Here is a 27,369-nt window from a genome sequence, read left to right as displayed (position 1 = left end):
TCTCAGTACCTAGGATCTTTCTTCTTATTTCTCCACACTATTGATATTTTACTCTTACCCTTCCTTTGAAAAGATGGATCCTGATCTCCTATCGGTATGAGGTCAAGCCATTGTTCCTGGAGTTTCTGCCTTTGATGCTCACTTTAAGCCTATTAAATGCATAGTATTCTTTCTCCTTGGTCTTTTCAACTTTTAACTCTGTTGCCACAACCCTATTCTATTGCCATTTGGGTCCCAATTTCCCTGCAAGGTTACTATTTTTTTCCATTGTGGTGAGTGATTTATATTTGGTAGAGTGTAGACAAATTTTACCTAAGTGACCTCAAATTATTTTCTAGATTGGGTAGGCCTAATCCCCCTTGCTCAAATGGGAGCATTGATCCTTCCCATTTTATCATTCCTTTTTTCCCTACCCAGATAATGACTTTAATTCCATATTTATTTTTTCCCATGCAGATTTCTTCGGTTCTGCAGAATAAGCTTGCCCTACATATAACACTAGTGGTACAGAAAACACTTTTAGCACCTGTATTTTAAAATCTAAATCCATATTTATCAATCTACAGGTTCTCAGCTTGTTTAATATTTTATTTTATGTTTCTTCCTATGCTTTTTCTGTTGTTCTTTCTATCTCAGGATTAAGCCACATACTCAGATATTTCTTTTGCCTCTGCCTCTTTAAGTATGGGTATTCCTGAACGAGCTTAAATGTGTGTGCATAATTAATTATCATCTTTATTTTATGAGCATTAATCAAACAGCTTGCAATGTCACAAAATTGTGAAAAATCTCAAATAGTTCTGGTATTTTCTCTCAGCCTCACTTGTGTACAAGATTATATCAACCACAATCATTGTGATCTTTTGAGGGGGCTGTACTTCTTGTAACCCTTAATTCTTGAAATTCTTAAATCTTTTAGTTCAATATATATTGTAAACAACAATGAGGATAATGGACATCCCCTCTGTGTTCACCTGCTGGTCCCCAAGGTCTTTGACATCTTTTCTAGGTGGCGCAGTGGTGCAGCGGTTAACACTGTTGCCTCATAGCCAGAGGTCCTCTGGTTTGATTCTTGGCTGGGGTGCCTTTTGTGTGAAGTCTGCATGTCCTCCTTGCATTCGCGTGAGTTTCTTCCCAAATTCCAAAGACATGCATCTGGAGTGTTTCTCCCTGGGCTTCTGCTAGAAATAGGCTCTGACCTAGTTGGACTTTCCTGGTCAACAAATGTTAAATAAATAAACCTTCACTTATGCCTCAGCTCCTCTACATATTTTCTGTAGCACTTGGATCTAATTTCCATGGAACGCTAGTAAATTCAAAACTTTCCAACAAAAACTCAGCTAACTGCATTGAAAGCCTTCTCTACATATAATCCCATTAAAATTAACTGTTTTTATTTAGTAGTAGGTGTAAACCTTGGCTCGAGATGATTTTAACTGCTGAAGTGACACCCGACCCCATGTGCAAAATGGGAAAAGGGGTCGAGGATGGATGGATGGATGGATTTAGTAGTAGGTGCTGTTGAACTATTTTTTTGATTAATATTGTCAAATGTTTATCTTCCCTTCATAAAGCTATATTAATCATAGGAGATAAACTTAGGTAACAAGTTAGCAAATCTGGCTGCTAAAATATGCATGAACATCTTATAGTCATGATTCAGTATTGAGATGTATCTGTATGAGCTTGGGTCTGAAGGGTCTTTATTCTCCTTCGGTATAACTCAAATCACTGCCATTCATCATGATTTCAGTATTCTACCTCCCCTCAAAATATTGTTGAAGAGATTATATCTGATTTTAACTATCATGCCTTCCTGCAAATGCCATACTTCTAAAGGTATGCCATCTAATCCTGTGGACTTCCCTGCAGCCTGCCTTTTTATTGCATCTCTGATTTCTTCTTTTTTAATCTCTACTTTCAAGCACTTCCCATCCTCTTCTTCTGTTATCAGTAGCCTCACCATTGATAGACACTTTTCTGCTTTTCTATCCCACTGGTCATGGCACATAATGTTTTCTGAAATCCTCCCAATATTTCCTCTCCAGCAGATTAAAGATTCCCTGAGGCTGGGTTTCTACGTTTCTTTATATTTCTTTATACTGTTTGTTGTCGTAATTTCTCTACTAAGCTTAGTGCTGCTGGGACTGGTGTTACTGATACTGTGATACTGAAGTATCACATTGCTAAGGCTACCTTTCTACCTTCATTTAACAAATCTAAATATCTTTCAGTCCTTCCTTTAACTTCTATAACAGCCTTTGATAGATTTTGACCTTCTGTTTTTGCCTATGCTGGAGTTCTTTTAACTTTTTCTTTGCCTGGAAATATCCATTATTGCTGTCTTCACTCTGCTGTATTGCTTTCATATTACTCAAGTACTTAAATTTAGCCTTAATTTCATCCCACCTTTCTCCCTCATTTAAATTTGTGTTGTATCTATTTTGAATTGTCTCCTGTAATGTTTTAATTATCCATTGCTTAAAAATGCATTTTTTTATCAGATATGTCGGGAAGAGGCAGTGAGAGTACCCCCTTCCAACATCTAGTTCACTAAGGTATATCCCCACTAGTGCTTGGTTGAAGAAAATGACTGAGTTTCCATGCAGCCAATCAAATGCATATTTGTTCTATTATGTAAATCTTGTCCAGCCTGACCCATGTATCATTTGGACCTGAGTAACATGTGCATTCCTTGCTAATGCCTACTTCCTTCATCACATATTTTAAACCAGAAATTTTCATGTACTGCACCAGCAATCTTGAATTGTTGGCAATGTTAAGTGCCCAAGGTCCTCATGAAACACCCCCCATTCTCATTAAGTTCCAGCACCTCATATAATTAGAACTCCCTGGCAGATTGTGACTACTTCTTTCATTATATCTTTCATGCATTTCTGTCCTTGTCTACTATCTTGGAGGCATGTATACATTTACCAGTGTTAAATATTGCTCTCTCTGTCATTCGCTTACAGTAATAATAAACCTATCTTAAATGGCTTCCACAATATGCCAATACACTCCTCACCTAACCAGAGTAAGTGCCTCTTTTTTCCACTCTTTCTTTAACTTTATACCCTACCAGCCTACTTGTCTTTCTAAACTTGTTATATTATTCTCTTCTTAAGTGTGTTTCCTGTAATATTAATGACCTGAGAGTTGGTGTGAATGACCTGAGACGTACCTCCTTGGACTACATGAAAAGGGACATGGAGGAGCTGTCCGATCTTGTAGCCCAGGCAGGTATGACCCTAGCCCTGAGTAGCATCCTGCCATCACGCAGAATGATACCACAGTACAAGGACAAAATGATTGACTTCAACAATTGGCTAAGCTTCTGGTGTCATTCTAAGGGGATCCAGTATCTGTCTGCCTGGGATGACATGATCGACAAGCCACAATGCTTTGCCAGAGATGGCCTGCAACTGTCGCCCCTGGGATTCCGGATACTGGCTAAGGCTCTAGCCCCCCCTATAGTGCCTTTTTTAGGCAAGGTTCAAATGACAAATTTACCACCCTAACAGGTACAGGCAAGAATAATCTGAGGGTATTGCTACTCAATGCTAGAAGTCTAAATCTCAAAATGCACTCTCTCGAGGCACTCCTTAAAATGGAGAACATCGACATCTGTGCAGTGACAGAGACCTGCATTACCAGGCTATAATTCATACCACACCTTTTGGCCACCTAACCTGAACCGAAACACTAAAGGTGGAGGCGTGTCCATATTCATTAAGGATATCCACACCTCCAGGCTAGTTGCTCAGCATAATGCATCCGAGATTATCCAAGTGCAACTAACTCTGGGCAAGACCGCAATCCAAATTGTAGCTTGCTACAGAACCCCCACCATGCCCCAGGATTCCCACTCCTCATTTCTTAATACACTGGAAAATATTAGGGTACAACCTAACACCCTAATAATGGGCAATTTCAACTACCCTACCATTAACTGGGAAAATTACTCGTGTACCAAATCTTGTGCTCAACATTTTCTGGAATTCATAAATTCCAGTGCCATGGATCAACTTATCCACACCCCCACCAGGGGCAGCAATATCCTAGACCTGGTTATTACCAACATGGGCAACCGGTGCTCCACACTAGAGGTCAGTTCCTCATTGGTCAGATCCAACCATAAGCTAATCACCCTAGACATCCACATCCCTCCCCCACCCCCTATTAGGCAAACCACAGTAAAAAATTTCTCCGAAGCCAACTTCACGCTTCTTAAGACAGAAGTGGCAAACTTCACGACACCCATGCTGACGGACAATAGGGGTATGACTGCTGAATCCTACACAAATGCACTTTATAAGCACTTACATGAGTGCATGGATCGTGCAATCCCTAACAGAACCAAGATGCTATCCTCCAAAAAAGGAAGCCAATCTGGTGGTCCCCTGCCATAAACAAACTCTACAACAGAAGAAAGAAACTGTTGCAAAAAAGAGTAAAATCCCATGATTGGAGAAACTCCCTGGTCAGCTTCAGTAAGAAGCTGAGATCCCTCATAAAATCCTCCAAAGCTAGTTATGAAAACAAAATTGCCACTAACTCTAAAGACAACCACAAAGCATTCTATAGCTATGTCAAGAATCTCAATGGCAACACTCAAATCTGCTCTGAGTTACAGCACAATGGCACTAAATATACAGAACCAATGGATATTGCCAACATCCTGGCAGATAGGTTCAGTGCTAACTTTACCCCTCTGTCATCCCCTAAAGGGCCCATCTGTATACCAGAAGAATGCAAAGTTCCTGTAATCACGGCTGCACAGGTAAAAAACACTATCCAAAGCCAAGAACACAGCATCCATGGGACCTGATGACATCCCAGGCTGTGTTCTACATGAACTACAGAACGAACTGGCACTCCACCTAAGTAGCATGTTCAATCATAGCCTCACCTCAGGCTATATGCCCACTGAATGGCGCACAGCGATAGTTATCCCACTCCACAAAGGGGGAGCCACCACAGATCCCAGAAACTACCGCCCAATTAGTCTAACAAGCCTGGTCTGCAAGGCTATGGAGCGTATCATCATGGAACTTATAAACAATGATATTGGTATTCCCCAAACTCAGGACCCCACCCAGTTCGGGTTTGTAAAAGGCAGATCATGTCTCCTAAACCTGATTGACTTCTTTGAGGGTAAGGTTGTTCACACAGCCCATCTAGATCTCGCCAAGGCTTTTGACACCATCCCCCACTCTGGAATTATAGATAAACTCACTAAACTAAGTATAAATCCCTATGTCACAAGATGGATTGCCAACTGGCTCACTGACAGAACCCACACTGTGAAAGTAGCAGACTCCAAATCCAGCTTCAGACCAGTGACAAGTGGAGTACCACAGGGTTCAGTCCTGGGTCCTCTCCTGTTTGGTATCTACTTCTCTGAAGTACAGGCCAACACAGAAGGTCTTTGGCTAATGAAGTTTGCAGATGACTGCAAACTAGGAGCCATAATCAAAACTCCAAAAGATGTGGACATCCTACAAAAGGGCCTTGCTGAGACAGATGCCTGGTGTCAAAACCATGGCCTCAAGCTCAATGCCAAAAAGTGCATTGTCATTCCTTTTGGTAAAAACTCAGCACCCATGAACTATCACATAGGTGGTAGTCTACTTAACACCGAAAGTGTGATAAGAGACCTTGGGACACAGGTGGACAGCAGTCTCTCCTTTGATAATCACATCGCCACAGTAGTCAGGAAATCCTTCTATGTGGCGCACCTCATCACAAAAGGTTTCTCATCCAGGAAAACAGAGGTCATTGTTTCTCTCTACTCGTCACTCATTAGACCCATTATCGAGTACAATGCCCCTTTTGGTATGTACCTCACAAGACATCTACAACAACTGGAAAGGCCACAGAAATACCTCACAAAGAGGATTACTGGCCTCAAAGAGATGCCCTATGCAGACCGTCTCAAAAAGCTGCAGATCTACTCCGTTGCATATCGCCTACTCAGAGGCGATCTCTGCCTAACACACAAAGCTATGTCAAACCCAGAGCTTTTAGACATGCTCCACTTAAAGAAATCCCAATCCCTACGAGCTACACGCTCTAGGGACCTAAACCTCATCACCACAATAAACAGAACATGCTGGAGGGATAAATTCCTGTCCCAGAGACTTCCCATACTCTGGAACAAACTACCTATCTATATCAAACAAAGCTCCTCATTAGCACTGTTCAAGAAAAATCTTGATGATTGGATGGGAGATAGGAAATTCACCCTGGGGATCACTTCTGTGGCTCTGATTGACAGTGGCACAGGAAGATAATTTTCTTGGGTGGCAAAAGCCAGGGTACCTTTGGCTAGGCTTATATAGGCCCTAGGGCCAATAGCCTAGTACCTACCTATGAACCTATGAACCTATTATCTGTTTGATTTGTATTGCTCTCTGCCAGTACCTTCTCTTGTTTTTGTGAGTTTACTAGTCCACTGACATTCCATGAAACTATCTTTACCCCCCCAGTATTAAATTAAATGTATGCCCTCTGCTGTTTGAATTAGCTCTGGATTCCCTACTCTTCATTCATTGAACACCCCTTCTTAATTTCCTAACACCATGTCAAGTTTCTTCATTTCAAGTATTATTGTCCCTTCAAGCCTTGTGCTAAATGAAACAACTATTCGTATAACTATATACACATCAACTAACCTCCCAACTATATTTTGGAGAAAAGCCTCATTTTCTAATGCTAGACACATCCATCCCAAAACACCTATCATGTACTACTCAGTCAAATCTGTTTATCTTCCTTTTTGCTTAGTCCATATTTCCTATCTCCTCCCAGCTTTCATTTGTGATGTTAAGAGGTTACTTATTCAAGTTCCTGTATTCTTTTTCATTTTTGCTGTTCAGCCTACTACTACGTCTGTTGTTTTTGGCTAGCTCACTTTATCTTAAGTTTCATCTGGTATCCGAACAATCAAGAAACCCCATGCTTGTTACTTTTTTAAACTACATGTCAGCATTCCATTATCTGATTCTGCTTCCTGTAGCTGGCTGTGTATAGTTCCTACCATATGTAATTCATCTTTATTAATCTCCGCAGATATTTTCCTCTCAAACCATCTACTCTTCCTTGGGAACTTCACATAAATAACAACTAAAGAACGTCCGTAGGGAACACATCTATGTACCCTCTAAAATATCTAAAGTTCTTCCCTTTCTAATCACCAGGGGAAGTTCTCTGCAATCTATCCCCTTAAAATGACTTCACTCTGTTGACCATTCCCCTTAATGTACATAAATCAGCCCCTTCATTTGCTCAGCCAGTTCTTAGCTATTTACATTCATATGTATTTCCATTCTTATACAATTACTCAGTTGTGAGTAACTTTTCCTGTAGGTACAAATTTAGTTATTAACAAGCAGAGAGGCAGAAATGAGACAACCAAAAAGAAATAAAAGAATCCATCATAACTCTGTCTCACCAGATGTCCAGCTTCACAGTCTATGTGTACAATCCAACACTGTTTATGACTTATCCATTCCTGCATGTCCATTTGCAGCCAGATTCTCTTCCAGTTTTTGGTATATATTTTCATCTGCCTTTGCTTAACAATCACTTCTTGCCTAAAGACTGGAAAATAATTAGTGGATGCTTTCATAATCTACCTTATATCCTGTTTATTCTCTCCTCAGGCTCCAGTTTCATCTTCTTCACCAACCTGCATCTCAAGAATTGTCTCAGCCTGATATGCTTGCAGGTTTTTCATGGCTGCCTCCAGAGCCGAATATGTTTTCACTCAGGTTTTGAAGAAAATTTTTGGGATAATCAGATGGTGAAGATTAACACTGAGACCTAATTGCCAGCATAGCCTGATGACCGGGACTTGCTAATTTTGTTTTTTGTTTTTTATTTTGGTGATGAGAGGCCCTTGAGTAGTCTTTGTCCACATAAATCCTGTTGGTGCTGATCCTCAAGTTCTTCTCCCTCTTCCATAGTTCTCCTAGTAAACATTATTTCTGTCAATATGATTGGAACTACACAATTATGTGAAGCAACATTTTTTCAAAGAAGTAAACCAGGCAAATAGACTCTGTAAGCTCTGTCACCCCCTTCTCCAGTCCAATTTCACAATTCTTGTAGCATTCATTATTCACAGTCCAGACCATCTAGTTTTTCTGGTATTTCAGTAAATCTTAGGTTATCTCTTCTGGAATGATCCTCTGACTCTTTTAACTTATTGTTCAAGTCCTATTGTAGAAATTCCTGATTTACTATCTGTTCTTTGATTCCTTGCATTTTCTTCAGGCATTGGACTATCTTTGTATCATATTGGCTCACCACTTCCTCAAATTCCAAAACTATTTTTTATTTCCTTTTATATAATCCTCTAACATGTTTCTCATTTTAAAGTTTCTAATGTAAATTTTATCGATTTTCTCCTCTAGTGACTGCCCCAATGTTGTACTCTCTTTCTCCCATCTCCTGGATTTTGCCTCTCACTGCAGTTCTTTGGGATACTCATCATTGCTGTTCTCAGTGCTATTAACAGTCTTTTAAGCCTTCTTTTCCAGTTTTTCTTGCCTTTCTTTTCTCCTTGTTCTCATGTGAAATGCCAGGCTGCTGTAACTTGTTGCTGGAAGTACAGTATTAAACGCTTATTACTTGCCATTTCCTGGCTTTTTATATTCATGTCAACACAGAATGATCAGTTAATGTTTGTTGTTATGGTATATGGTATATATATATATATATATATATATATATATATATATATATATATATATATATATATATATGTGTGTGTGTGTCTGCGTGTATATATATATATATATATATATATATATATATATATATAGAGAGAGAGAGAGAGAGAGATATAGATATAATTATTTCAGACACATCACTACCACTGCCTTCATTCGTGTCCTGGTTAGTTAGGTAATATAAAATGCGAGCTAGGAGCAGTCAGTGAATCCCCAAATTACTTAAGCCGCCCTGCAGGAAGGTTTTTCCCAAATAAATAACCAGTTCCAAAATCATGGACTGAAACTAAATACCAAAAAATCCATTATTGTATCCTTTGGGAAGTCATCTACCTCAGGGAACTACCACATTGACAATACACCCCTAAGAGACAACCTAGTTGTTTGGGATTTGGAAACTTATGTGGACAGTGGCCTAACATTTGATCACCGTGTGTCCATTGTTGTAAGAAAGTCCTTCTATATTGCACAGCATATAAACAAAGGGATTATATCTAGATCTAGGGATGTCATTTGTCCTCATTTACTCAGCCCTCATTAGGCAAATCATTGAATATAATGCCCATCTTTGTCATGTTTCTGTCCAGACAAATGCAACAACTGCAACACCCACAGAGATACCTTACTAAAAGCATACAAGACCTAAACAACAAGTCCTACTTGTACCAATCAAAGCCCTATCACTATACTCTGTATCCTACAGACTGCTAAGAGGTTACCTGTGTCTGGCATACAAGACATCCTCTGCCTATTACTGATGGATTTACTGTACAACAGCAAGTCAAATGGCATTAGAAATACTTGGTCAAGATCTAAACCTCTTCTGCAACATCAACAGAATGGTTTGGAGCAAGAGATGTATCTCTCAGATGATACTGCTGCTACAGAACAAACTCCCAGCCACATAAAACAAACTTCATCCTTGTCCACATTCATCTGCAACTTAGATGTATGGATGGTAAACAGAAAATTTATCCTAGGACTGCTCCTTGTACTATTAACAAATAGAGGCAGCTCTTAAATGCTTTATCCTATGCATGGGTCCCCTCAAATTATCTATGGTATGATGCCAGTTATTCTCATTAAGGGTAATATATAATTATCAACCATGGGATGGATAAGAAAAATCTATAACCAAATGGGACAGGTTATTTCAACCACAAAAAGGGAAACTGGCTAGGCTTAAAATAACCCATAATGGCAGTTAGCCTAGTACTTACCTAAATGAGATGGTGCTCCAGACTGACATAGTGAGCATACAGCTAACAGGCTACCTAAGGTCTCACCAGCAGTCAGACTTCCCTCCACACCACTCCCAGATGGAGATCCTTCACCCCCTTCTAAGAGATGACTAAAGAGACTACAAGCAAGCCCTCCAAGTCACCTTCTACATGGTGACCTTCATCTTTCTCCCAAAAGGCTTGGGAACCTCTGTAGATCCAGCAGCAGAAGTGATGGTTGGTGCAGAAGGTGGCAGCTGCTGTCTCACCTCTGCCACACCATAGCTAATCTTGCTGAAAAAAAGAAATTGAGAAAAACAAAGCAAAGTATAAAAAAGAAAAACAAAAGCAACTGATTAGTTATGTGCTGCACTGATTATTAAAACATTGCATTACCATCTGATATATTTTACACAGACTCAGTCACCTGGATAATCTGTCCTACCTCCTCTGGCAGACAATCATATTTTCTACAAGTTCTTGTTGTGCTGGAAAAAAGCAGTAATGAGCACAGAATACTCCTATCAGCAGAAGGCAATTGCAGATACAAATGCAAGACCTAATGTACTATCTCAGAACAGAATGTTTGCAATAAAATAGTGACTCCCAATCCCTTACCCACTAGCACAGAAGGTCTGGCTGGTACCTCTTTAGTTCAATGCATTTGTATCTATACTGCTTGACAGAGTAGGTGGTGCCATCGACATTTGATTTATTAAGGGGATCTCATAGTCTCCCAGTATGTGTTCCCAACGGTACCTGTGCAGCAGGTGAAGAAATAGTTTACAATCCCTACTGCACCTGGTGGAAACCCTGACAAAGTCTATAACTGCTGAGGCCATGTCCACTAGACCAATCTAATCCAGAAAAAATCATGATCAGATGTATATGGCTACAAGTAGAAGACACATTTGAGAAGTAGTTGTGATACCCATTAACAGTAGCTTGATGCATACTGAAAGAATATTACTACTCTGTTCTATTTAGTATACACTGTCTTTTCAAACTGTTGCCAGCATGATTATTAGCTTGAATAAAAAGCTGTAAAAATAATATGAAATATAAAGGGTTAATTTAGAAATAGTATAAAATTCAGAAAAATAGTAATTGTGCTGGCAAGCATAAATAGCTTAGATTTTGGCGTCCATGCAATAGTGTATGTTATTGAGAAACAAAGTCTGTAAAAATAACTGTGTAAATGGCAGCTGGAAGGACATCAATGAAGTAAAGAGATGTAACATCAAGCTAGATAACAGATAGTACTGGAACACCACGTTTCAGATAACTGAGATTCCTTGGACCACCGAACTTGAATCAAGGACAAATTATAAATGAGAAGAACAAAAGAAAACTGTTATACAAAGAAAGAACAGGTATACATCAGACTTTGAGAAAAATATTAGACCTTCTGGTATAAATATGAGAGTGTATAAACAAACTTTGGGTATTTGCCATAGAGAGCTGACAGCATCTGTTTTGCATGCTTGTAGATCTGAAAAGAGAATGTGACAGTAAAGCGTATTAGCTGAAATTGTTGTCTTTGTGTATTGTATTCAGTACAATACAGTAATAAGACTAGTTGATTACAATAAATAGTTAAATGAGCTGTGGTATGCATGCATGTAAATACAAGTAACAGCAAGAAACCAGCAGAAGGCAGTATATAATCTTTCAGTGGTGAGCCACAGTTGACGGACTGAATGGTTTCTTATTGTGACAACTACAGCTTCTTTTTTATTTTATTCAGTTAGTACATTCAATTCCAGTGCAAACATTTGCCTCCTTCTTCTGTACAGTATCCAGTAGCAGAACAGTGCATCTCTGCAGATTCCACAGGTCCTGCACATTCACACAACTGAATCTGACAGCTGTGTTTGACCACCTTTTCAGAGAATCAAGGAGGGACTTTCCACACTTTCTCGAGGGAAGACTTGATCACCTTTCACACAGAAACTGGTAATTCTCTTTTTGTTTCTTATTCTAGAGCATGGATGCCATTAAGCAAAAAAGTATTAAATGTAAAACTACCTTTCAGGTAGACAGTAATGACAGTCCAGCACATGTATGGTCAGGATTTAAAGATTGGTATAAACATAACTGTAGCACATGTAGTACTTTACTAGGTAAAGTTCATGTCAATGCTTTATGTACGTTTAACTGGTATCTTAAAAAGCAACATCATTTGTATGACAGTAAACATTTATTGTGCAAGTTATATGAAACTGCTTTCTGTGTGCAATGTCATAAAAGTAATGGTAAACAACCAGATGCATTATGTCCTGTCACCACATGTAAAATGCTAATTTCAGAGTTACAATATCAGTAAAGTCAGTTATTTAGAAAATCTTCTGTACATCTTGCTAGACAAAAGTGGCATAAAACCACTGTACATTACAAAACAGATAAAAACAGAGACAAAGTTCATGGTGAACTGACAACAAGATTTAATAAACTTCTAAGACACAGCATGAATTCAAAAAGTTCAGACAACATATGCAAACACTTTTTCAAAAGTGCATGAGAGCTTTAAAGTCAGCAGAACACAATACTGACAAATATAATCTGGTTAGTAAAGAGTTAAAGCAACAGCAATTCACTACCCTGATAAAAAATAACTTATGACATACTATTCTACATTTAGAAAATGGTTAAATGTACACAACACAAACTTTCATTCAGTTAAAGCAAGGCACTTAAATAGTGATTTTAAAACCATTTCATATAACAAAACAGTTCTAGGGCATAAAAATTAAATGAAAGTAGTTAAACGCAGAAAAGACATGATGTCACAAGACTGACATGCATGTATTTTCTTTTCACCTAAAGTGCAACAAGACTCAGACAACAGCAAATGTAAATCATGTGAATATATTTGTTTTAAGCATGTGTTAGTTAAGTCAATATACCTTTTGATTCTTACAATATTTTGTAATCGTATAATAGCATAAAAAATAGCAAAGACTCCAGCAAAATATTCAAAAACAATATTATGCATAATTAAACAAGTTAATGTTTATTACAACTGCATTCTAATATCAAGTTGCAAGTATATTAATGAATGACTGAAGGTACGAGTAAGTGCTGAAAGAGTTATGAGTTAAGCGTCTGGAATGCGCAAAAAGAAAAAAGTATGTGAGCTCAAATCTTTCCAGGCTAGAATGGGTAGTTACAAGGAATGTTGTAAAAGATAAAATGTTACTGGTACTGAAATTTATAAAGCCAAGGAAACAAGACTCATCACCAGGCCAAACGGCTTACTTTTTTCTAAAACATTATTGTTAAGTATTCATGTACAGCATTAAGCAAAAACAACAGAAGTCTGCAAGTAAATACTACACCGAGTGCAGTCAGTACATGGGCTATGATATGCAGTTAAAATAAATTACGCAGGTCCCTTTACAAAAAGGGAGGGTACGAATAGCTACTAGTAACAGTAAATGTCTTTTCAAAACAGGTAAAAGTGATTCCTATTACAACTTTATAAATGTAAGAAATATATATGGAGTGGAATAAACCAAGCCTCAATACTGATGTCAAAAAATAAAAAGTATTTTATTGTACAATGATAAGTGCTTTCGCATCCAAGCTTCTTCAGATCAAAACCAACCATTATAACTTTGACGGTATAGGCAACAGCAAAAGCTTTATAAAAATATTTTCTGTTTTTAAAAATGGCCAAAAAATAATCAAATCAAAAAGCAAATGTGTAAGACCAAAGTGTTACAGTCTAGGTAACAGCCATAGGACAAGCATACATTAAATTCTCACACCATAAAACAAACAATACTGCAATAAAATGATGTATACTATAGGGGAAGTGCATGCTTTCAATTTTAGACTAACTGTGTAAACAGTACTGCAGAAGGTATGTAATTAGCAGGCTTCAGTTTAATGCTAAGTTTGTAAACTGGACTGAGTGTGCATTACAGCCATGTATATACAAATGCAAAAACAATCTGTACAAGCAAGTGTACAGCATACAGTAAATTATTTATCTATGTAAATAGAGTAGCAAGTCAAAGCTTGACATTTGTGACATATGTGTTTTTTTCCCCAAAAAACAAGGCTGCAATATCTTTGCAATAAAATCCTCAAGCATTGTCAATAACTTACTCTATATAACATCACTGTATAGAGTCATATTCAGATTCATCCAGTTCTAATAGTAATAGTTGTCATCATTGTGTTGACAATATTAAACTGTGTTAACTTGATGTATCAAAAGAAAACAAAATGTTTTGTTTCCCAATGTGTTTCTAGTTAATAGCAATATAACTTGAGTAAAAAGTATATACTAATATAGACAGTTTTAGATTTAAAATAAAACAGAGGGAATGCATACAGTGATAGGTATGTTTAAAAATATATAAATGCATGTGCACATCTATTTGCTAGTTAGATGTATATACACATCTGTTGCTATAATATATGCAGAAATAATATAGTTAGTTAAATATATGTATTGCTGTTTGGTAGCATACATATATTCTGGTACAGCTTGAGATAAGCTGAATGTTCAGTGTCTGGAACATGCTTCAAGGACTATAGGTAAAAATGCAGCTGCCAGACAAGGCACGCAGCATTCAACACAGACATCTGCATTTCATTTGCATCATTCTAAACATCAAAACAGAGGGAATTAATAAAACTTAGTTAGGAAAATGCTACATAAAACAGAACACAAGACAAGTTCTGTTGTAAAAAGCATACAGCATGTACCTTTGGGAGAATAACATTTAACACAAATATAACAGCATGGTTAGCTAAACAAGGTCAGGCATACATAAACATAGAGGAAAGAATCAAAGACTGACATAAACATTTCAGTAAACAGCTCTATCTCTATTAGATGATGTACATTACCTCAGAAATGTAACATTTCTGACAAGGGAAGACATCATGCAAAAATGTCACAGTATGTAGACAATAGCACAAAAATAAGAATACGCTTGACAGGGGAAAGAACAGGTATAATTTCTAATAATATTCTGTTTATTTGTATAAACAACACAGTAATACAAGGAAAAGGACCATGGGTTGGAATACTTACCATTCTGGGTAATAAACCAGTACTTCACACAGATCAAGTGGTAAAAATACCATCCACTTGTACCATGATAGGACAACAATACCAAAAAATATTGCACTTCAACATTACGTTTCCAAGTTTTAAACAGACAAAATGCAGATTTAAAAGAGCCTGGTATGACACACTGTTGGGGGGAGTAGGAGCAGGAGTGGGAACTCTAAATTATGTTGATATTGAATTTTTAAAAAACAAACTAAAGTTACTAGGACAAGACATATCACAAATTATACATTTGCAAGCCCAATGGAAGCCCACTATTTGGTATGTACAGTATCAAGAGGGTTTTTTAAATCAGTATAATGTATCATTAATAGATTGCAATTTGCACCAATGTATCTGTATTTGCAGACTGGACAAAATGTACTTTACAATCATTGTATGTTAAAATACAGCAAAATGAGTTACAGACAAAGCTGATGTTAAAAAATGAGTACATGTGGCAACAACTGTTCAGCCGATGGATTCCATCCACTAGCTGGGTAAGACTGTTCACAGAACAGACTCAGTGTGAGCACAACTATTGCACTGGTAAAGTCATGTATTATAATGTAACAAAACAGACAGTAATGTGTCAGTTGATGGTATTACCCATAATATTCTTGTCTACTATTAACAATACGGAACTTTGGTTACCTCAACCTGAAGGAAATTACATAGATATGGATAACAAAACACACATGTTAAAACATTGTACAGAAACTATGAATGGTCTCATATGTGGGCATCATTCTCCCATCTATGAACCATGTTTTTCACAACATTCTGTAAATATGTGCAAATGGACAATATTGCCTTCAAACTTCAAAATGTTTGTCGAAGTGGCACCACAATTTGTATGTGTGGTTTCAAATAAACCAGTGCTAAATACAAGCAAACACCCTTTGTGGGATGTATCAGTAATATCACTCATTTAACCTGGGAAAATGAGAATTATTTGTTTTCTACCAGTACTAAAAATGATAAAATTTCAGTGGAAATATGAAATGATTCAGTTTCCTAACATTACTTTGTCTTTAGACAAGTTAAGGAAAATAATACAAGACACAAGACGATCTTAAAACTTCCTTGGATCATCGTAACCGCAGCATATTATGGCATGAAGTAAATAGTATAATAGTAAAAGACAAATTGGTAAAGTTGGCTGGAAAAACAGAAGCTGACACTGCCCATAATTGGTGGAATATATTCACAGGGTGGTCATCCTCTGGAACCAAATTGTTAAATTGGTTAATACATCTGGTGTTGGTAGTCTTAGGAGTCATAATAATAATAATGACAGTTTGGAACTGTTTAATATGCTGCAGGTTATGGAGAGTTGCAATAACTCAACAAGTTATGATTGTAAATATGAGCAAAGTCGTAAATGCTGTAAATAATAATGCTAACAAACATATGCAGTCTTTTCTTTAACTGAAGTTTAGTCTGTTCCTCAAACAAATAAAAAATGGGGAACTGAAAGAATATCAGTACTCTGTTGTATTTAGTATACACTGTCTTTTCAAACTGTTGCTAGCATGATTATTAGCTTGAATAAAAAGCTGCAAAAATAGTATGAAATATAAAGGGTTAATTTAGAAATAGTATAAAATGCAGAAAAATAGTAAGTGTGCTGGCAAGCATAAAAAGCTTAGTTAGATTTGGGCATCCATGTAAAAGAGTATGTTATTGAGAAACAAAGTCTGTAAATAATGAGATGTAATATCACGCAAGATAACAAATAGTGCTGGAACTCCTTGTTTCAGATAACTGAGTTTCCTTGGACCACCAAACTTAGATCAAAGACAAATCATAAATTAGAAGAACAAAAGAAAACTGTTATACAAAGAAAGAACTAGTATACATCAGACTTTGAGAAAAATATCAGACCTTGTGGTATAAATATGAGGGTGTATAAACAAGCTTTGGATATTTGCCATAGAGAGCTGACAGCATCTGCATTGCATGCTTGTAGATTTGAAAAAAGAATGTGACAGTAAGGTGTATTATCTGAACCGGTTGTCTTTGTGTATTTATTGTACTCAGTACAATACAGTAATAAGACTAGTTGATTACAATAAATAGTTAAATGAGCTGTGGTATGCATGCATGTAAATGCAAGTAATAGCAAGAAACCAACAGAAGACGTCATATAATTTTTCACATACAGCCAGTAATGTGATGCAAAGTGACATTATTGTGGCCAGGATCCATTCGTGAACACACAACCAGCATGACCTTCCAGCTAAGGAATGAGCAGCAATGGAACATATAGCATGTACTAGGGTTAATAACAAAGCACATTGTAGACACAATACAGAGATGACCACTCTAAAGCATCTCATTAGTGTAACTATCATCCTAGGAAGCCTGTTTTAGTGGGGTAAAAATTTCATCCATAAGATTGTGGGAGACTGTGTTACTGTATCATAGAGACTCTGAATATAGTGAATATCAGAGTGCACTGCCATATTTACAAACAAACAGCAGGGTGGACAACTAGTAATGAATCTCAGGACTGCAACAAACACAGAACGGTGAATGGAAGCAATAAACACTGCTACAGGACAGTGGTGTGTGAGGGGTGACATTTCATAAGGCATGACAGGAGACTGACAGGCTGGCAGACACAATGTGGTAAGGAACAGGGGACATGTGAAAACAGTTGTTCTGCTGTGAGGTGTGGGGGCTCAACTTGAAAGGGTAAAGGAGACAGGCTGGAAAGGTTGCAGTCCTGTCATGGGGTTCAAACTGACAGGGCACAGAAGACAGGTAGGACAGATTGCAGTCCAGTGGGGGGCTCAACCTGACAGGGAAGAGGGGACACATTCAGAATTAGTTACTGCCTTGCTGTGTAGATTTGGCAACACTTCCCCATGTGCATATGCTCTACAACATGATGTGCTACAGAGGCTATTGGGCCTCTTGTTCATCAGGCACAGGCTGGGCTGTAAGCACATGTCTGATGGACAGCAAGTATGGCTAACAAGCCCACACCTGCCAGACTATGATATGGTGTCAGAAAGGTTATACTATATTAACACACAGAGCTATGGTTACCATAAGGGAGCTGGGAACAATGTGGAGTAAATTATTGGCTAGTTTGGATAGTCATGCATATAGTCACTGGCTCACATATGTAACATGCATGAATAAATGCTCTGACAAGCAAATGAAGAAATGGTGATGGCTGGAAAAGTTCACCACCATGGGACAGAAGTGCTACTACAGCCCTTATAAACACATAAGAATATCCTTTAGAAGGGTAAAGCAAACAGGGCCTTCCAGGACCAGATTTGGTAGGGACTAGTGCTGGACACCAATAAAGTGGGTGGCTATAATAGGACAATAGTACAGGTACATTGTGGGATCACTGATATATTACTACATGCCAGGACCAAGGCACAGGAAATCATCACAGACAGGCTGACCACTGAAGGTAGACCACAAATGCAGAGGTGTCTCATGGAAATGAAAGAATTCCTGGTATCCCTTTCCAGAGAAAGTGAGAGAACCCTTATACCTAGTGGCTTGGATATTGGAGTGGCCTGGTGATGACTGCTCATGTGTCTGTAGGAGATGTGCCAAATGAATAGGTACACATCATGCCAACAGGACAGTGATTTCCACCTGTGAGTTGGTTTACTCAAGAAAAAAACTCTGCATTTATGTCATCCAGGCACATCAGAGCTCTAACAGAGAAGACTTGCACCACAGGGTATGTATGGTGACCATAGTTTGTGCATACAATTGCCATGTAGCAGTCTATGCATCACATGGTAGTGGGAGTAACAGATATGGTCCCCCATTATCAGAGGTAAGTTATCTCTATATATTCATAGATTTCACTGAGAAAGGATCTGGCTCAACAGGTAGGAAAATGTCTGATGTTAGTGGTTCAACAGAAAATGATGGAATCATGCATATGAATAGTCCAAAGAAACAGTGGCAGTGTAAGCAATATTAGCAATAGAAGACACAATCACATTACCCACACCTGAAGTGGCAATAGAGGATCAAGATGAACTCTGGCATCACCTGTGTTCAGCAGAGATTGTTCTGTTTGTGTTAGCCCCAACCAGGCTACACATTTCACCACCACAGATTGCATCAGAGGGACACACTGCCTCTGAGGTATATGCAGCCAGCATAGAGGGAGTTATGTAGGTAGCCATTCCCACCATCTTGCCAGGATTTTCTAAGACCTAGATGTCACCCTTGTCATCAGTCATCGCATATGCAGATTAATAATCTAGGCATAGATGACTACCACTCACACCACATCAGAGATGTGTGTGGTGCCTGGCCTGCATAATTAACTGCATTCCAGGCAGAGAATGCAGGATATCCTGCATCTCATGCAGAGCAGCATGTTGCATAGGTACCTGAAACAGACGTACTCATCTGAGAGTATTGATGGTCCAGGGGGCATCTATTGGTGCATCCATGTAGTATGTTTGCAACTGGCCACCATGGCTGGCAACTGGCCACCATGGGATGTGCTGAGAGATGGCTGCATATTGCATGATTACATGACTGGGTTATGCAAACAGAAAACATGATTTGAGGAAAGGTTTCACTGCCCACAATGTCCATGACTGCCTCTGTACCTAGGTGTGGTTACTGCCCTGAATGTAGCTGGCTCACTTCCACCTAGACCAAGGGCACATCCCACAATGGAAGCCAACTGTTATCCCACAGTTCAGCACACCATTAATTTAAGAAATACAATAGAGTGAAGTATTTAGAGGAGATAAGCAAGCTTGAGTGTTAATAGTGAAGAAGTGATGGATTAGTAATTTGGTTGTGCTAGTTAGAAGCAGGTATAGTAGTTTAAGCAGTACAATAAAGTGTGGTATTAGAAGGTGATAAGCAGGATAAGTGATTTTATTTATTTATTTTATTTTTTATTTATTTATTTATTTAAATTTGTTGACCGGGAGTGTCCAACTGGACGTGGTCCATTTTCAGCGGAGGCCCGGGGAGAAAAGCTCCACAGTAAAATAAACAGACAGTAGTTACATTGGATTACATAGAGATTAACAATTTAACATAGAAATTACTTACAACATATTTACAGATGAAGAACATAGTACATCAGTAGACAATTAGAATCTTTATCTGTGAAGTACATAACAGGCATTAACAAATGTAACAATGAGAAGTTCCTGCTGTATAATAAGTACTAGGCTTATGTGCATCTGAGCTTGCTATCATCAAGGTAGTTAGTGGAGGTGATTTAGTGCTTTAGTGATTTAGTGCTTTAAGGGTAAGTATAAGATAATGAAGGGCACTAGAGAGCTATGTCCCAGGTGAAAAGCAAGAACAAGACTGGGAGGCAGGGAGGAAGTCATTTAGTAATGGTGTGAAATGATAAAAGTATGCAATAGACCTGACTGAGACAAGGATTTTATTCTAAGTTCTAGCTACACTATTGCAATAGAGACTGACCCCTGCAGCCCATTGTGGTTTGTAGATGGTAAGTAGTCATTTATTATTTGACCAAAGGGGACAATTTGGAAGATAGCATTTGGGGTAGGAGTCGAATTGTTGGTCAGGTTTTTGGGGTATGGATAATTTTATGGGTTAAGGTGAGCTGAGTATAAGCTAGGTTGGATACATACACCCTCTTGACATGATACACTAACCCCTGGACAACATGCCTCCAATTCTGACACTGTGTAGCAGCAGGGTACATACTGACAATGTTCTATCCATGTGAAAATGATGATCACTATGCCCTGCTCACACTTCTGGCCTATGTGGTTATGGAAATGTCTGATGGACATCATGGCCAATCAATGTACCATACTGCATAGCCTGGATGTGTTATTGCAGGTATCAGTTTTATTCTGCATTTGTCTTGCTATGGCCCATAGTTGTGGACCAGATACCACCTCTTTTCCAGCACCATGATGTACTATGCCCATCTCTGCATTGGGACCAGCCACTGCTAGTTCCTCCAACAACTACTCACCTCATTCCTCCTCCACTGCTGCCGCAGGTATTATAGTGCTATGGTATCCACAGGCAGTAATTGTTTTAATAGCACCACATTATTTATCATGGTGCAAACCACAAATAACTTGCTGCAGGTATCCATAGCATACTGCAGTGTGCCATCAGATATATCCACATAGTTAATTCAAGGGTATTGCAGGTCTTCAGCAGTCCAAACATGTTGACAATATTATATGTCTGTGATACTGTGGAGTTATATGGCATCTCTGCCACAGTCTGAGGGATGCAGATGGGGGATATCAGCCATGGTTCCAAGGTATCTTCTTCATCATCTGCAGCACATGGCAATAGACACCTTTATGAGTGGCCTGTTGCCTTAGTTCTTGATATTAGACTATCAGGGATTCTGTGGGTGGCAGTTATGTCATTCTACCAGCTAGATGACTATGAAAAGTCACCCTGTGTCTCTCCTGCATCCCCATGCTGTGGTGAGATAATGCTTCCTCCACACTACCATGACTCACCCTTTCTCTCTCTCTTTTATGTATGCACACATATCTGTATATCTACACACGCACACACACACACACACACACACACACACACACAGATATACTACCTCTAAGACTGCACAATAACAGAGAAAAGGAGTAAGTTCCTTAACCTGCTGTTCAATGATCATGTAAAAACACAGTGCTGGTGCAGCAATGAAAGAGAAAGCACTCCAACAAGCTAGTTGTTCTGATTTCAGTAAAACCACTACATGACAACTCTTACACAACTTGACAGAAGATATAACTGTTAATGTATTAAATAGTACATCCTTTCCTCATAGAAATACTCTCATTGATGTATATTATGTATATAGCTTATTCATTATAAATCTAAGGGAGCTAAGTGAACCTCATCAGCACATATAGATTTGCAAAGGTTTTAAAAGAATTAATTATGCCGTAGTCCTCACAAAATGTAGGTACCAGAAAATCAGTCATGCTGTTAGAAAAATATGTTGCCTTCAACAATTTATACAAAGAAATACTTTGGCAGTAATATATAGCTCTCATAATTTAAAGAGAACATATTTGTAGAAAAAAATCTAAATTGTTATAACAAACTGCTTTAAGTGAGTGCACTACAAAATTACCTTTAGCAGAGCAATATGTTTATACACACACACACACACACACACACACACACACGCACACACACACACACACACACATGCACACGCACACGCACGCACACACACACACACACACACACACACACACACACACACACACACACACACACACACACACACACACGTACTTTTTCACTACAGTTGTACAGACTTTCGGAGATGCCTTAGACTACATTTGCATATTTAATGTCCTAGTGCATATTTCCAATTCATTTGCTTAATTATTTTTATGCAGTGGCATATGTCATTTGGTGGAGGAAAAGACATTTTATTGAAAAGAGAAGCTAACATTTATCTACTTTTCCTTCTAGTTTGCCTTAGATTGGTTCACTTTAACTAGGCTCAGCTCCAAAGACTGAATATGTTAAATTATTTGTCAACAGAGACCATGGCATATAAGACCCATAACCAAAACCTCTGGATGATGTTTTCTGGACAGAGAATGTAAGGATAAAATGGAGTAATAAGCTCCATACATGTTAATCAAATGTTTATTACTTTTTCTGATTCATTCAGCCAGTGATATACAGTTTAATGCTGAGTACAGAATGTTTTGACTCATTCAGGTGCTCTGCAAGGTATTCAATTAGACCATTAAATCGTTCTAATTAAGGATACCATCTGGCAAAGAGTAGTAGAGAGCTTAGCTCTTCTGAACTGTGAGAAAAAAAGAGGTGGGCAAAATAAGCTCTCTCAAGTGATGTGTACTCTTCCAAATTGTTCAGTGGAGCATGGGAACCATCTGGTCTGAGAAATTAAACTGACTGCCAAAAAAGTTTTCTTAATAGGGATTTACTACATAAAACTATGTGCTGAAAAATACTGAGTATTGTTAATGTGAATAACATGCTGACACTCTGAACAAGACTAAAAATTATAGTAAGAGGCTACATATAATAAAGTGAATTCAGTCTTGCAATATTTGCAGTTTTCAATAGTTTGTGTCTTTGCAGAATCTAAAATTGTAGTTGCAGTTATTCATGAATATGAAGACACTATTTGTATGCTCTTAACAACAATTTCATAATACCCTTGCTGTATTTTGAGTGGGAGATCTCTGGCATTACTTATGATTATATATGCACCATTCTGATGTTGTTCCGTAGTCTTATATTCATTGGACTTGCATGTGAGCACACTGACTAATTAAATGTTGCTGAAATATCCATTTACTTACTGCCATGTTGTGGGTTACTGAAGAGGCTGCATATGATAGGATCTAAATATGGAAGATAAAGATCTAAGACATGTTGAAGAACATCTACATGGTATGACTAAACACTTCATGGAAACCACCAGCATTGTCAGCCAGCCTGTTTGTTCCAAGTTAGTGGATGAAACAGGAGAATCAATATCTCTTTTAGATAATAGGTACATACAATGAAGAGCCTACTCAATTATGACTAAAAGTTTAAATGAGGACCATTTTACCATTGGTAAGCAGTATAAGTCTCACAACACGGAGGTGATGTGGTCATAATAAGGTGACCCAGCCAACAATCAAGGTGCAGAAATCAGGATGTGCTGGAAGCAGCTAAGAATGATATAAAAATCCTGAGGTTTACATTATTGCATCAATCTGCATGGATAAAATGTTCCTTAGATGGTAATATGAAGATTATACCACAGCTGTCACCTGGTCCTTACATTGCAGCAGGCTATCCAGCAGTGCAAACAGAATATGCACCTAAGACTCAAACACCAACCTGTTCCCATCATAGTATGTTAAGGAGATAAAGTATGGAAAAAGTAAAAGCTGAGCTATCACATGTACAGCTATAACCTACATGTTGACAGTACTGAGCTTTAGAGAACTGATACAGTCATTCACTTTACAATGGATTGCAACCAGTCCTGTGTGATATACTCTAATCGACGCACTTGAGAGAATAGGTATAGCTGCTGAATATCACCAGTATAGCATAGATACTGTTCTCCCTTCCTCATTGAATGACACTTTCCAGTAAAAGCATATACACCATGAGCAAATTAAGTCATGGAAGAACATGTAGCAAAAATGACCCACTGTTAGTGCCTTAGGAGGTAAAACAATGAATCAGTCAGAGACCATATGGCATAGCAGATGCCTGTGCAAAATAGTGTAGTAATTTTTTACAGTCACTAAACAGTGCTTTGCTGTTCAGCAATCATAAAATTAAAATGCTAAATGTTGACTGCAACAGGTAGTACATTAGTATAGATTGGTTGGAAAATAAGAGTTATGAAACTCAATCTCTGGCATTATTGTCTAAATTTAATCCAAAGTGATTCACAAGAAATAATAAATAGCATATCTATCAACCTCTTAGCAAAAGAAATCTGGGCAAAGCCTAAAATAATGGTGGGACAAAAGCCCAAAATTAGAGACATATTTTAAATATTCCTCTTGTAGACTTAGAAAGTTGTTAGAAGAGCAGCATTTGTCTTAGCATGCATTTTCTGAAGAAAATAAAGACTGAAACTCAAATGTATGACGATATTTAGTTATTTCAGTCCTCAGTGATTTGTCAGAAAGCAACACATTTTATTAGGAATAGGCCAAAAATATAAGGCAAAAATCTGGGCATTCTGCAAAAATCTGGACAGTCAAGAGGTATGATGAATAGACAAGCCCTATTATGCTAGAAAATCAGAGACGGTAAAGGGGGGGGGGGTTCTATCCCATGTAATTTTTTGTTTGTTTTGTTTTCATTTGCTCACTAGGCAATATCAGTGGATGTGTTCATCAACAAAATGGATGTTAAGTGCAGATAGTGTGTGTGTGTGTGTGTGTGTGTGTGTGTGTGTGTGTGTGTGTGTGTGTGTGTGTGTGTGTGTGTGTGGTGTGCGTGCGTGTGTGTAAAATTCATTTAAAGCATTTAAAAACACATTATCCTGTACATTGATTTTAAAGATATGTACAAAAAAATACAACTATACACACATTAACTGTGGATATAAAAAATAAATATGCAAATATGTAAAATTCATAATACAGTCTATAAATATACAAGAAAAAAAATCACAAAAAATTCAGTGAAACTAAAAATTCAGCTGTTTCTGTTTCAAGATAGGTTTCAAACTAACTGCAGCATTGAAGCCAGGACTTCTGTCACCCCCTCTCATAATATGGGGTAGCTTCTATATCCCTCTAAACCTATATGTATGTTGTGTGCCACTATCCATAACCTGTTTAGCAAGACAATCAGTGATTACCCCTCTTCTAATGCCAGATATGTGTTCAGTGATTATTTTCTTAAATCTCCTACTACATTTAACTAGAGCACACAGAGAAAGTTACAAAATAAACTATATTGTCAGTGTTAAATGTAACATGACAAATATATAGCTCTTCAATGTTAGGATGTAAAAACTCTGTACTGTTTTAAATATATATTACAACATGCATAACTGTAACACAGGAAAGTTCCAGTTTTTCTGTTGACAAAAGGATTATGTGAGGACTTCATTTCCTTATAACATAAGCGCTGTTTCAAACTACAATTCCTAAAGGCAAAATTCAGTTTAGCACCTATCAACTTATTCAATTCAGGTAATGCTTGCAAAACATTCCACTTAGTATTAATAACCTTCATCACCCCATCAGTTCTATTATTAAAGTGACTTGTATATCTCAACCTAACCTCCTTACTGAGTATATTATTTTCATTTGTAACCACCTCATCACCCATAAAACAGATTAAAAAACAGAGCCGAATAAATAATGATGGATGTACGTGAGGCCTAGGATATTAGGTATAGCTGACAGCTGCACAAACTGTTGCAGAATGCCCACAGTTGTGCCACCTACTGTTGGCATAGTTGTCACAAAACCTATTCTATGTGTTGAAGTACTGGGAAGTCAGTACAGTTTGATGTTACAAATTCATGACAGAGTGCAGTGTGACACCTCATACCCATCTGAACACACATGTTAATGCTGATCCTGTGTAACAGACTGTATGTATGCACATATATGTTGCAAATACACTTGTTACAGTATTGACTCATCAGCTCAGTCAGTTAAATTCCTAGCAGGTTGCACATTTTGTCACCCACAGTTCTGGGTTCGAATCCACTGTGTTGCACTTTAATTACATGCCTGTGAATACAGCAAACAATGCCTGGGTCCTGCAATTTTAACTGAAACAGGTTGCTGCTATTGCATTCACTGCTGCCCAACTTAGCACGTCAAAGGCCTGTACGTAGGGACACACTGCACAAATATGTATAGGCTACCTATATGTCACCTAACTCTCTCCGATTGGTACTGTTACATAGCATATGTACCTTAAGCACATGCCTCACCTGGACTTATGGGTACCCCACCCTGGCAGTGCTGTAAAAACATAGCTGACACTGCTCCCTCACTGACACATTCAGCTTGCTGTCCTCCAATGAGTTCACACTCTCCAGTATGACTCCTGGGCAAAACACAGCAGCTGCAGCCTGCAACATATGTGGCAGTATGTTCAGTTACCTGCTACAGACCTACCATACCTCACAACCACCTAAAACAAGGGATCCACACAACACCCATACACAAAAGGGGTGGGGTGGGCAAAGGTCAAGCTACAGGGACATGTGTCACAGTCTTCCCCTACAAACATAAACAGCTGATAGACCAGCAGCTACTGGAGCAGCATGCATATTCTGATGTGCATAAAGTATGACACTCACATCTGTCTTCCCCCTTACTGACCTCAGTCCAAATTGTTTAACACTAAACTGCCACATAATCAGAAAGTCTATTCACAATGGCCAAACACAGCATGCAAAACTGTGGACATACAACATAAATCCCAATAGTGGACAGTATTTCTACCTACCTTCTGCAATGCTGTATTCTCCACACCTCCATAACGACCATCTCACAGACTAGGAAAGGGGCCAAGGCCTACATGAAGGCCTTAAATATAACACTGTTGTGCCATGTCATTGGCTATTGAAAGTGCAACCCAGCTGTTCTGGATGCAATTAGCAAGTCCAAGGCATAGACTGGTGCACAGGCAATCACCTGTTCATGAGCATTACCTACAAAAGGCAAGCAGATGCCTATGGTAAACAAGTCTGTGACTTTCTTTACAAAGACAGACTGCAATATCACAAGCAATATTCTTCAGGATTTCTGCACAAAAAGGAGTACAACACTCTACCAGGTATGCAATAGAAGTCCCATGTAATGAGACGCAGATGGGAGGATGAAGTTATGGGGAATAGGAA

Source organism: Protopterus annectens, chromosome 7.part1 (genome assembly GCF_019279795.1).
Source record: "Protopterus annectens isolate FY-2018-M chromosome 7.part1, PAN1.0, whole genome shotgun sequence".
In the NCBI taxonomy this organism is placed as follows: domain Eukaryota; kingdom Metazoa; phylum Chordata; order Ceratodontiformes; family Protopteridae; genus Protopterus; species Protopterus annectens.
This window is presented reverse-complemented; position numbering follows the sequence as displayed.